We start from the raw sequence: 12,207 nt of genomic DNA on the forward strand, positions 1-12,207 counted from the left end.
GTGGGTTCAGGCAATCCACTCACCTCAGCCTCCCAAAGGCGCGGGATTACAGGCTGAGCCACCGAGCCTGGCTTCTATATTTCATCTACTTATCCCATCCCTTATTTATGAATGCTTTTGGTTATTTCCCATATTTGGCTACTATAATCCTTGGTGTTATGAGTATTTCTGTGTTCATCTTGGCACCCCCTTCTCTTTATGCTTGCATGGGCCCTTTTGGGAAATGCAAAGGGACATGTACACACCTTCAATCTCTATAACCGTGGCAGATAATCAAGTTACTTTCTATGGTTTATTATTCCTGTGTTTTTTTCTACAGGAAATGCTGCTGGCAAAACTGATTTTTCTAGGGTTCATTTTCTAATTCACTTATTCACTCAATGTTTATTAAGCGCCGGTAATATGAGGCACTGAGGATGTGGTGGTAAGGAGACAGACCCAGTCTCTGAGGTGTCTGTGGAGCCCCCGACTGCCCAACGAGTCCACTCAAATGTGACTAAGAGAAGCTCCTGGATAAGCTTCATTAGGTAAAGAAGTGTATTAAAAACTGTGAAAACCCAGAATTTACTGGTAAAAAAATGTGTAATTATTCCTACCTGTTTAAACTTCAGTCACCTTTAAAGTACTCTCTGATGCAATACACCTATGAAGATGCTTTTTCCACTGCCCAAAGCCATTTTTGAACTCATCAATTTGGATGCCTTTCAGTGCTTCTGCTGCTTTTTGTTTCACCTCTTCCACATGGGCAAATTGTTTTCCCTTTGAGGATGCTTTTCATCTGGCAAAGCAAACACTCAAAAAAATTCGCTTGGGGTGAGATAGGGTGAATAGGGAAGGTGAGGGATTATGCCATTTTTGGTCAAAAACTGCTGAACACTCAGTGCGGTATGGACAGGTGCTCTTGTAAATCAGTCATCATCCAATAGTTAAATGTGTTGAAGGAATCTCCAAAAAAATTTCGCTGAAGTCATATACAGATTCTCACAACAATGCTAGCTGGTATACTGATGCCAATGAGTTCCTAGAACACTTACCTGGTGGAGGAAACCTGTACTTTAAGGGACCCGCCCTCCAGAAATTAATTCTGGTTTTCTTGGCCCCCCCTTCATATAAACTCATTTAATCTTTACAATAACCCTCTATGGTAGATACTATTGTAAGATCCATTTTATGTGATGGAACTTAGGCACAGAGAAGTTAAGTAACTTGTCCTAGGTAACACAGTTAGAATGTAAACCCAAGGACGGCTTCTAAATAGTTGTGTGACTTTGAGAAGTTTTAAATTTCTCTGAGTCTTGGTTTTTACATAATTTTTAGCTGGTTTTGTGGTTAAATAAAACACAAATGAAACATATAAAATACTTGGCATAGTACCTTACATATGAACACAGTGTAACAAGTATTTAACATACATAAACTCTTAAGTATTTAATCATGAACATGCTACTGCACTCCAGCCTGGGCCATAAAGTGGGATTCTGACTCAAAACCAACAGAAACAAAAACAAAACAAATGTCATTTCTCTGTACTTTTTTCCTGCGATGCTAAGTAAATATACATTATTGACTCTTTTTTTTTAAAGACATGGGATACAATTCAGGGTTAGGTACATAAGGGTTCGTCGGGTATGACTCCAATGTCCAATCCATCACAATGGGGCATTGGAAAACTATCCTGAGATATTTAATTTTTTTGCAGGTCTGACAGCACCTTTGGTTCCCATGGGCCAGGCTGGCCTGGCTCTGCGGTCTGGCGGGCAGCATGTCACCAGGGGGGTGCAGAAGGACATGGCAGGGCCAGCACCTACTAAATTACTCAGATTAGGTCACCTACATTATTTTTCTACTTATGTTTTATACATTTTACATGACATAAAACAAATGCAAGACAATAGGCACCATAAAATACCATTTATGTGAAATATAATGTATTTAAAAATAGAAGATACCACATACTGGATAGTAAGAGGATGAACACAAAGATTGGGAGGATACACACAGAAGTATTCATAGCTGTTGCATCTGAACAGGAAGGAAGATAATTTACCTGAGAAAATTTCAAACCAACAGAACAAGAAATTTCAAACTTGGCATTTCTTTAATTTGAAAGAAGATGTGAAGCAAACGTAGTAAAATATCAATATTTATTTATTCTGGGAATTCACTATGTATTTTTATATATTTTTCACACTTTTAATATTTTAAAATATAAAAACAAGCAAACCAGGTATGATATTTTCCCAGAGAATGTGAGTTTTATTGCTTTTCAGTCTCTCTTTTTTTTAAATCTCTGAACTGCCAATAAAGATATTGTCCAAATTTTCAAGGACATTTGACAGCTTTCTGAAGCCACAGACTTTAATGCAACAGCTTTGGGAGAACATTTTCATTTTATAAAGTAAAGATAAAAGAGAAACTATACACATTTATGAACAGGCTTATGAATCCAAATGAAGTTCTTCTGCACAAAGCCAACAAAAGTGTGCATGAGAATAAATGTCACAGATGAAAGCTGTCTTTCCCACAGATCTCATCAGAGTCTATTGGCCTGCTTCTCAAAGATATTTTTTTTAAAAAGGTATGAGGGGGCATGTCTATCTTCATTAAAGAAAAGCATAAATTATTATGTCGCCATTTGTCTAAAGACACAATCATTCCTCAATTCCAGCTGCAATGAGGCTGTAGAAAAAGCAGAAATGTTGGTGCTTGAACACAAAGTCTACCCTTCCTTTTTATAGAATCCAAGACAGGTCATGCCAGTTCTCTGAGCTTTAGCTTTTCCTCCTGGAAAGTAAAGAAATTGATTGGGCTCTGTGACTTGTAAAATTGTTTACAAAGTGGTTTGTAAAACCTTCTCATCTCTGAAATTTTCTGACTTCAGTCTCTCTGGCAAGTTGCTGTTTTTCTCAAGTCAACTTGAAAAAGTGTTATACTTATTTAAATATGAGACTAAATGTGTACTTTCTGCTTACACTTCTATTGACTTTTTAAAAAATTAACCACTCATTTTGATAAATCACAGGATTGACTTTACTGGAGAGAGAGGGACTCCATTTATTCTGGTGGAATTCTTTGTGTGATATTCTCCCTGACTCTTATAGAAGTACTTTATACATTTTTATAGAATTTTGAATTTTTGTTTCATGAAATCCTTCACTAACTAAACACTTTGCAGCAAATGGGAATACTTGTATAAAATAACATGGGTCATATACATGATGGAAGACTATGCAATCATAAAGGACAAAATCATGAACTTCTCAACAAATTGGATAGAATTAGGGATAATCATTCTTCACGTTCTATCACAGAAACAAAGAACCAAATGTCCCATGTTCTCACTCATAAATAGGACCTGAATATTACAATAGCACAAGGTAGAGATTGGCAGTTGTGGGACACTGCTGGGGGTGGGGGAGCCCCTAAAAACATAAAGGGTACCTGGTCTTCAACCAGAGGAAGTGAGGACCAGTTGGAGGCCCAAACTTCACCTGCATGTACCGAATCTCGACTTGTACCCTACATCTTTATGATAAAATAAAGTATTTTTAAAAAGGAAAGAAATCTCTTGGATCTAAGTTCTAATAAGAGGTCACATTCAACTTTTACTAGTTAATGGAATACATTATAGAGTGTTAATGTCCTGAAAACAATGAACTACATATTAAAACACTTTCATTTTATAGATGGGAAGGCTGAAGCCAAAAAGGTGAAGTGACTGGTAGAAGTCTACCAGATAGTTAATGGCTGAGGGGTAGGTCACATCTACATTTTGGGAGTCACAGCAGTACTTTTGAGATAACCAAAAATCAGTTTTTCATTAACTTATGGAATTGAACAGGATTTTGAAAGAGGAATAGGTGTTAATCCATCTTATAAGCAGAGGAAAGACAGAGGTAGAGATCTCATCATTAACAAATTGTGAAGTAACACAATCATGCTACATTTGGAGAAAAGTTAGAAGAAGGTGTGATTGAATAACAAAAACATGGAAACAACTGTGCTGCCCATCGAAACTGGACTGGATAAAAAATGTGGTACATATATACAATGGAATATTATGTCGCTATAAAGAAGAATGAACATATGAATTTATGCAGCCACTTGGATAGATTTATAGTCTATTATACTTAGTGAGCTATCACAGAAACAAAGAACAGAGTACCACATGTTCACACTCATAAGTGGACCCTGAGCAATTACCATAATACTTTAAGAAAGGGATTGGCAGTAGTGGGATACTACTGGGGAGAGGTTGACGGGGGAAGGGGGAGACACAACATCAGTAAGACTTCCTGATCGCAAACCAGGCAAAGCGAGGACCAAAGGGAGGCCCAAACTTTACCTGTATGAGGACCACTTGCATACCTAATTCTGAATTGTACCCCACATCTTTAAAATTAAAAATTAAAACATAGAAGGTGTGATTGGAGTATCAATTATGCTTAGGAGCATATGTGAGGCTGGATAGGATATGTAAGCTGTTAGTTCAGTGCCTTAGATGCCAGATTAATGTGTTCAGATTTTGTCTAATAATCGTATGGATTTTGAGTGGGGCCTAAGACGATCAGATCTGTCTTGTAGAATGTTACACTGAAACGGGGAGAGACAGGAGGTGTTTTTGTGTGACAGTGCCAAGGAAGATAAGGAGGAGAAAATGGTTGGCCCTGAGGATGGTGGTGTCTTTTCAGATGTCAAGACACAACTAGGCATATTCATTCCTTCCTTATCTACCCACCTACAACTCATATCCCATAGCAGAATGTAGATGACCAAAATATTTGACAAAGGAATGATTCATGTTTGTTTTATCGTACCAAGTGATCCCCTTGTCCCTGACTTCCACAGCTCAGTACAGATAGAAGCACACACAGTATTTGTTATGAAAATTTTCTTTCTTCTCTTTCAAAATTGTGTTTCAGACATTAACATTATACACAAGGAGAAGAGAAAGTGTATCAATATTGTCTTTGTTTTCTCTCTCATTCCTAGGGACATGAGAGAGATACTGCATACTCTAGAGGTATCCTCAGTTTAGTCTCTTTCCTCAAAAAAGTCAATGCACTCAAGCCAGGGAACAATAGACTCATCCTAATAGCAGATGCAACTTCAGCTTCTGACATTATATCCATCTTTTTTGTACTTTTTAAAAATGTATTTTCTCTCTTCTGTTATCAGAACATCTTCCTTTATAATGTGCCTAGAAACATATATTGAACTTGTGTCACTGAAGAATTTTCAAGGTCAAAATGTCATTCTTCATCAGTAGGGTTGGATATTAAGCTTGCCTTCATTGAGAGTTTATTCTAAAAACCACAGAAAGGACTAGGTGATCCAAAATACCCTCTCACTAGAGGTTGCCAAGTGCAGTACAATGAGCATTTGACTTGACTTCACATCACAACCTCCAACCACTTATGAACAAGCCACTTAACTTCTCTGAACTCTGGTACACTCATCTGCAAAACAGGCATAACCATGCACAACTCCCTGAATTGTGGTAAGCATTCAATGAGATTATTTGATTTTCAAGCTTTGTATATCTTTTTAAGGTGTCAAACAAATGCAGAGTTTTCAATTTCCTCCAATGGTTGAAGATCATAGGTCTTCCAGAGACTCCCAGCAAAAGGGAAACATTTAACTAGATGTAAACATATTAGACCAATGGTAACTATTAATATTTTATGATTTTTTACAAGTTATCAAAATACCTCTGGATAGTCTCCCTTACTTTAATTTCACCCCAATGCTTTGACACAGAATGGAGATGGCTCATTATTCCCATCTTTCCAAATGAAAAAATAAAACAAAATTTAGAAAGATTATTTGACTTGTCCAGTTTGGAGCTAGAACCTAGGACTGGTGCTAATTCAGATACAATCAACACTTATTCTTGGATGGTATAGACCCAAGTGAAATGAATCCCAAGAGAAGTAGGAATTGGAAAGAGTTGCTCTCCAGGAAAGGGAGTTTTAGTAGGAACACACTTGGTGGAAAGCAGTATCAGCCCCCAAACTGCATGGAAACCCTGTTAGCATGGGGAGAAAACTAAGAAGGAAAGGAACAAGTCTGGAAGGTTGACATGTCATGTTTTTTTTCTGCTCACTGAAAGCAAATTATTACTTTGATTTTCATGTAGCTCTTATTTATTATTACCTTATTATTTATACTTACATTTTTGCTCCTTGGCAAACTTATTGACAGTAAGAATCATACCTTATGTCTCTCATATCCCTCAGTTCCCAAAACTATGACTCTTGACTAATAAATATACAATAGAACGAAGACGAATGGTTCCCAAGCCAAAATCTGCAAACGCAGAACACCCCTATATTAGCTTTCTAAGGGCTATTTTAATAAAGTACCACAATTTGGGTGTGTCTTAGAACAGGGAAATTTATAGTTACAGATCTGGAGGCCAAATGTCTGACAGACAGACCTGGGATCTGTCAGTCCCAGGTCTCTCTCCTGGCTTCTTGTAGTTCCTCAGTTTTGGCAGCATAACTCGTCTCGACATGGTGTTCTCTCTCTGTGTGTATGTCAGTCCCTTTCTTTTTGTAAAGATAACTGTTATATTGGAGTAGGGTACCATCTTTCTCCACTGTGACCTCATTTAAATAATTAGAACTGCAGTGACCTTATTTCCAGATAAGAACACATTCTGAGGTAGTGGGGCTCAAGACAAACTTATTAATTTTTGAGGAACACAGATTAACACATTACAACTTCCCTTTGGTCTTAGGAGAATCAATCAGGTTCTCAGATTTAAGATCTTGTTCAACTTATGACCATAAACATCTACTCTTAATAATCTTCCCATTTCTCCTCTGTACTATGAGTGATAAGATTCTTGCCCAATAATGTTAGAATGGACTTGGTGTGGTCATTGGTATCCCAGAATTGTCCCCTAGATGTGCAGGATGTAAGCATCTTATCCTACCATTAACACCGTCTGGAATGTGGACTGTAAAATGCTAGCCAGAGATAAAAGTGAACACAAATACCAGATGGTGAGGACGACATCACAGAGACGTGGCATTGCCATACTTCTGACAAGAGGTCTGTCTGACAAGACACGTTGATTCCCTCAAGGATCAGATGGCAGAAGTCCTATATCAAAGGGCAAGAAATAAAATGAGCACTGGGGACAAGGGCATAAAACATGTGTATTTGGCTGTGTGACTGGTATCTCAAATGATTCGGGTCTGATCTTCCACTTGGTTATTTATGTCGTTTGCCTACACTAAGCCTCACTTCGAAAATTCAGTGAAAATATTTAATAGAATAGCAATGTCAGTCACTGCAGGAGGTAAAGCTCTTCCTTAGGGGAGATGTATTTATTTAGCCATCAGCACTAGGCCATTGCCAGACCATTTCCCCATTGCCTTGCTAGACTCTGGTGTGGCTAAGTGTTCTTCAAGTTATAGTGTCGCCATGTTTCCTGGTTTTGGCCCCCTTCCTCCCTACCTTGGGGAGGTGAATTCCCTCTCTCTAATTTACTTTCTAAATAAACTATATTTTCTAATCTAAAAAAAGAGTCAGCACTGAATATACCTCAGTGTCAGATCTGCAGAGTACATGAAATAAAAAAGTTGCCTGAAAATCAAAACCAGCCGGGCTCGGTGGCTCAGCCTGTAATCCCACGCCTTTGGGAGGCTGAGGTGAGTGTATTGCCTGAGCCAGCGGGTTCGAGACCCGCCTAGGCAGCGAGACCTCTTCTCTACAATAAATCAAAAAATCACCCGGGCCTGGTAGCACATGCCTGTAATTCCGGCTACTTGAAAGGTTGAGGCGGAAGGATCGCCGGAGCCCAGCAGGTCGAGGCTGCGGTGGCCAGGAAGGTGCCACTGCACGCCAGTCTGGGCCACAGAGTGAGACTCCAACTCAAAAAAAGAAAAGAAAAGAAAAGAAAATCAAAACCAAAATCCCCCTAAGTCATTCCGCTTCTAGGTTCTAATGAGGTCACATAACAGTTAAACCTAAAGTCCCCTATTGTCTTAATGTCTAGATTTCTTTTGGTGGGGGTGGTTTCCTTGGGCTTTCATATTTATCTGAGTCACTGACTGGGCCTCTGCTGTATAAGAATTTTTGAGGAGCACAACTTAGCCCATAACAAACTCCCTTCAGTCTTAGGAGAATCAATCAGGAATTCAGTTTTTAAGATTTTGTTCAATTAATGAGCATAAACAGCTACTCTTAATAATCTCTCCATTCTTCCTCTGGATAGTCAGTCTATGCTCAGGCTCCTACTAAGAGTTTCAGTAGGGACTCTTCTTACTACAGTCATGCTGTCCTAAATGGTTATTGCTCCACCATGGCCAAAATTTCTACATATGACCATTGACCAAAGAGTTACAAAGACATAGGTAAGTTTTGAAAAGGACATATCTGAGGCAGCCTCATACCAGGGTACGTTACTTGGCATACAGAGCACTGACTAGTTTTAAGTCCTCAGTGGCTTCTTCATTCCAGTCCCTTTGTGCTGGGTACACCTTACACGAAAGCATTGGTTAGTGCTACAGTCTTCTGTTTACTGCTCTAATTTTTCCTTTAGTCATGCACAGTATAGCTCTAGACAAGATAAAATTTTAAATAAAGGTTTGTCAAAAGAAATAATTCAGGATTATAGAATATTTCAATTCAATCCAGAGATGTCACTAGGGAGATTACAAACTCAAAGACCTATAGGGACCAAGTATATTATGCAAAAAAAAAAAAAAAAAAAAAAGAAGAAGAAGAAGAAGAGCAGTGCGTGGAATGTGGAACAGAAAACACTCACACCAGTTCAAAGGGAGCTGAAGCACCTCAGTCACAGCAAATTGTGCACATGTGGGAATGATACCACTTGTTTTCAAGGGAGGCTAAAAAAGTCAAACACCTATATGACTATTTCACAATTTTTAAAAATGTTGATAAACCTAAGGTCAATGTAACAAACAGTGCAAACTGAACAAAAAATTTCCAGGATGATTTGTCCCTCAGGCTCACCCTCGGAACTCTCTGGACTGGTCCATGACTTGGGCCTTCCTCGGAAATCTCTTAGAAAAGGCCCCAGGCTGATTTCCTGGCAAGGTCCAGGGCTAACACCCTGCCTTCCCCTTGGTTTATGTCCCTGAGGTAAAGATTATCGTTTCCCCTTTACCTGCAGCTGTATTTAAAGAATCTACCCAACTCAGAGGCCAGACTCAAGAGACTGACATTCAAAGAGAGAAAGCATTTGTCTCTTCATCAGTGCTTAAAGCCTGCACTCTGTCCGTTGATCAAGCATTCATTGTGTGATTATGCATAGACAGGTGGTGTTTCAAGCATATGCCTGCATGCCATGGAGTTTATTACATGACTAGGAGATGGGGTTTTTTTAAACTAATAAATTTAAAAAAGATAATTTCAGAATGGTACTATTCAAGCAAAAATGACACAGAATTAGTGGGATGGAGTGGATTGGTGGGAGGATGAGGTGAGATTTAGGTTGTCAAGAAAATCTCTCCGAGGAAAGATCTTAAATATGGTTCTTAGAAGCAGAGCCCAAGCTGGGGATTCCTATGAGTGATTTATTGAAAGTATGCTCTCAGGAAAAGGGGAGCTAGGAAAAAAAGAGGGCAGGGGAAGGAATCAAAACAGGGATGTGGCCTCAGCTCTGGCTTCCTCTGGCTGGTCCTACCAGGAGCTTTAGAAGACAAATTATATCACAGAATTGGTCACCTTGAAGCCAGGGCTTGGAATTTTGTATCTTCTTGTCAGTCAGTAGCCACAATCCAACCCCTGGTGGGGAGATCACTACCTCTTAGACAATGGAGTGGAGGGCAACTCTGGAAAAACTGGAGCTGTGAGATGTTAACAACCCATGTACCCAATGAATGGGGTTGGGTGTGCCAGCAGATCAAAGGGGATACAATGAGAACCAACCATACCCACTGTAGAGGGTGATATTTGATCTGGAACCTGAAAGTAAAAAAGAGTCAGTCATGCAACTATCTGGAGGAAGAGTGCTTTAGGTAGAAAGAAGAGCAAATGTCCTTCCCCAGCGTGGAACTGATATTGGTTAGTGCTTGTGGAGCTCAGAAGGAATGTGGTGTATGTGCTAAAGTGTAGCTAAAGAAGTAGATAGGGAACCAAGACATGCATGGATTTTCTTTTAAGTGTTATGAGAAACTGTTATAAGACAATAATAATATATGAGACATCGGAAGAAAATCTAAAGTTCCCTTGTGGAGGACAGATGATAAGGGGAAGCAAGAATATAGACAGGAGACTAGTTGGAAAATAGAAATTCCAGAAGGTGGCATAGCCACCAGATGGAAGGATCCTCGGTCTCTAAATGACTAAATTCAGTAATGTTCCTACTGAATCAAGCTCAGCTACCATTTAAGTGAGAGATATACTTTTGTTATGTAAAGTACTGCAACCAGAGTTGTTTATTATGGCAGTTAGTATTCCTTGGTTATTATATGTAATACAGATTTAAGTTATTCTTTAAATATGAAAATTGTGTATTATAATATTTATATTTTAAAAAACAGAAATAGACCAGGTGTGGTGGCTCATGCCTATAATTCCTGCACTTTGGAGGCCGAGATGAAAGGATTGCCTGAGCCCATGAGTTTGAGACCAGCCTGGGCAGTTTTGAGAGACCTCATCTGTTGGGAGCCGGCCACGGAGGCCCACTGAGCATTAGGGATCAGGAAGGGCCGTTGACCCCGAGACCACTAGGATGCGTTCGGGAGCTATTGACTCCATTTCCTCCCCCTTTCTACTCAGCACTAACCAGATTACGCTCCTGTGAGCTCAAAACATAAAAACTCTGAGATTGGGATGAACACAAGCTAACTTTAGAAGCTCATTGCTCCCATTCTTCCACAAACTGCAGTTTTGGCTTTCACACAACTTATAATTCAAACTTGTGTCACATCTAAGAGCCTTAGTATTGGTCACAGGCTTCTGGGTCATGATCTTAGGATTTACTGGAGGTGTAAATTGTAGAATATAGTTTTAGAAGACAGCCATTTTGTTGAAAGAATGAGGCTGGGTTACTTGCAGGTAGCCCACTGTGAACTTTGGACTGGGCCACATTCCAAATATTCTGGGATGGGCCACTTTCCTTTGTAAAGTAAATACTTAAGCTTCTATAAAATTGTTAACTTGGCATAAACCAATCAGTTTAGGATGAAAAAGGTTTACAGAATATATCAGTCACGGATTAGGTTATCCTTTGTTATGGGATTTTAAGATTATCACATGAAAAGGGTTTAAAGGCAATCATTGATTAAGTTTTCATGGATTAAAGTTTCTGGTGGGTGGGGGACGCCCCTCCCACATCTGACTTTGTGTATAAAAGACCCTTTGTAATTCCCAATAACACACATCACTTCTGCACTAGACTGGAGTCCAGTCTCTTTCTTTCTCTCTCTCTTTCTTTCTCTCTTTTTCCCCCCAATCGCCGACGCCATCTCCACCTTTGGGGTACCATGAACCTGGCTGAAGCTGGTCTCTGGCACTCATCTATATAGTAAATGAAAAAAAAATTGACCAGGCATGGTGGTGCATGCCTGTAGTTCCAGCTACTTGGAAGGTGAGGCAGAAGGATCACCTGAGCTGGTCGAGGCTGTGATGACTGTGAGCATGCCATTGTGCTCCAGTCTGGGTGACAGAGTGAGACTCAAACTCAAAAAACAAACAAACTAACTGAAATAAAATAGGAAAACACAAACCAAAACACTGAGAATGATTAACTCTGGGTGTTGTGCTTACTGACAATTTTCAATAATTTTTTTCCGGGAGTTAAAATAATTTTTTAAAAGGAAAATGAACTAATGTGATATACTGTAAAATTTTATTTTAAGAAAAGGTACATGAAAAGGTGTTGGGATATTGTTTAAACTTTGCGTTCTTTATGGGCTTGAGTTTTTTAAATGTTATCTAAAACATAGAGCATGAATAGGGGTTATTGAGTTTAAAAGGATGGTGCATACAAATACTCCCCAAATAATCTCCATTTGAACATTCAAGGAACTTCTATCCCTACAAGCTGCTCTCTCAGAGGGTTTATGATAACAAAGAAAGATCGTTTCCAACATATATAAAAGATTTCAGCGGATGTATGGGAATGAAGGAAATTATGTCTAAATGGGATAAATGGTTACTCTAAAACACAAACTTTGGGCAGTTGCAAGAATAAGACCCCAAAACATAATGGTGTACATGGCTTAA

This window comes from Carlito syrichta, unplaced genomic scaffold (genome assembly GCF_000164805.1).
Source record: "Carlito syrichta isolate Samal-C Ts95f unplaced genomic scaffold, Tarsius_syrichta-2.0.1 Scaffold301773, whole genome shotgun sequence".
Classification (NCBI taxonomy): domain Eukaryota; kingdom Metazoa; phylum Chordata; class Mammalia; order Primates; family Tarsiidae; genus Carlito; species Carlito syrichta.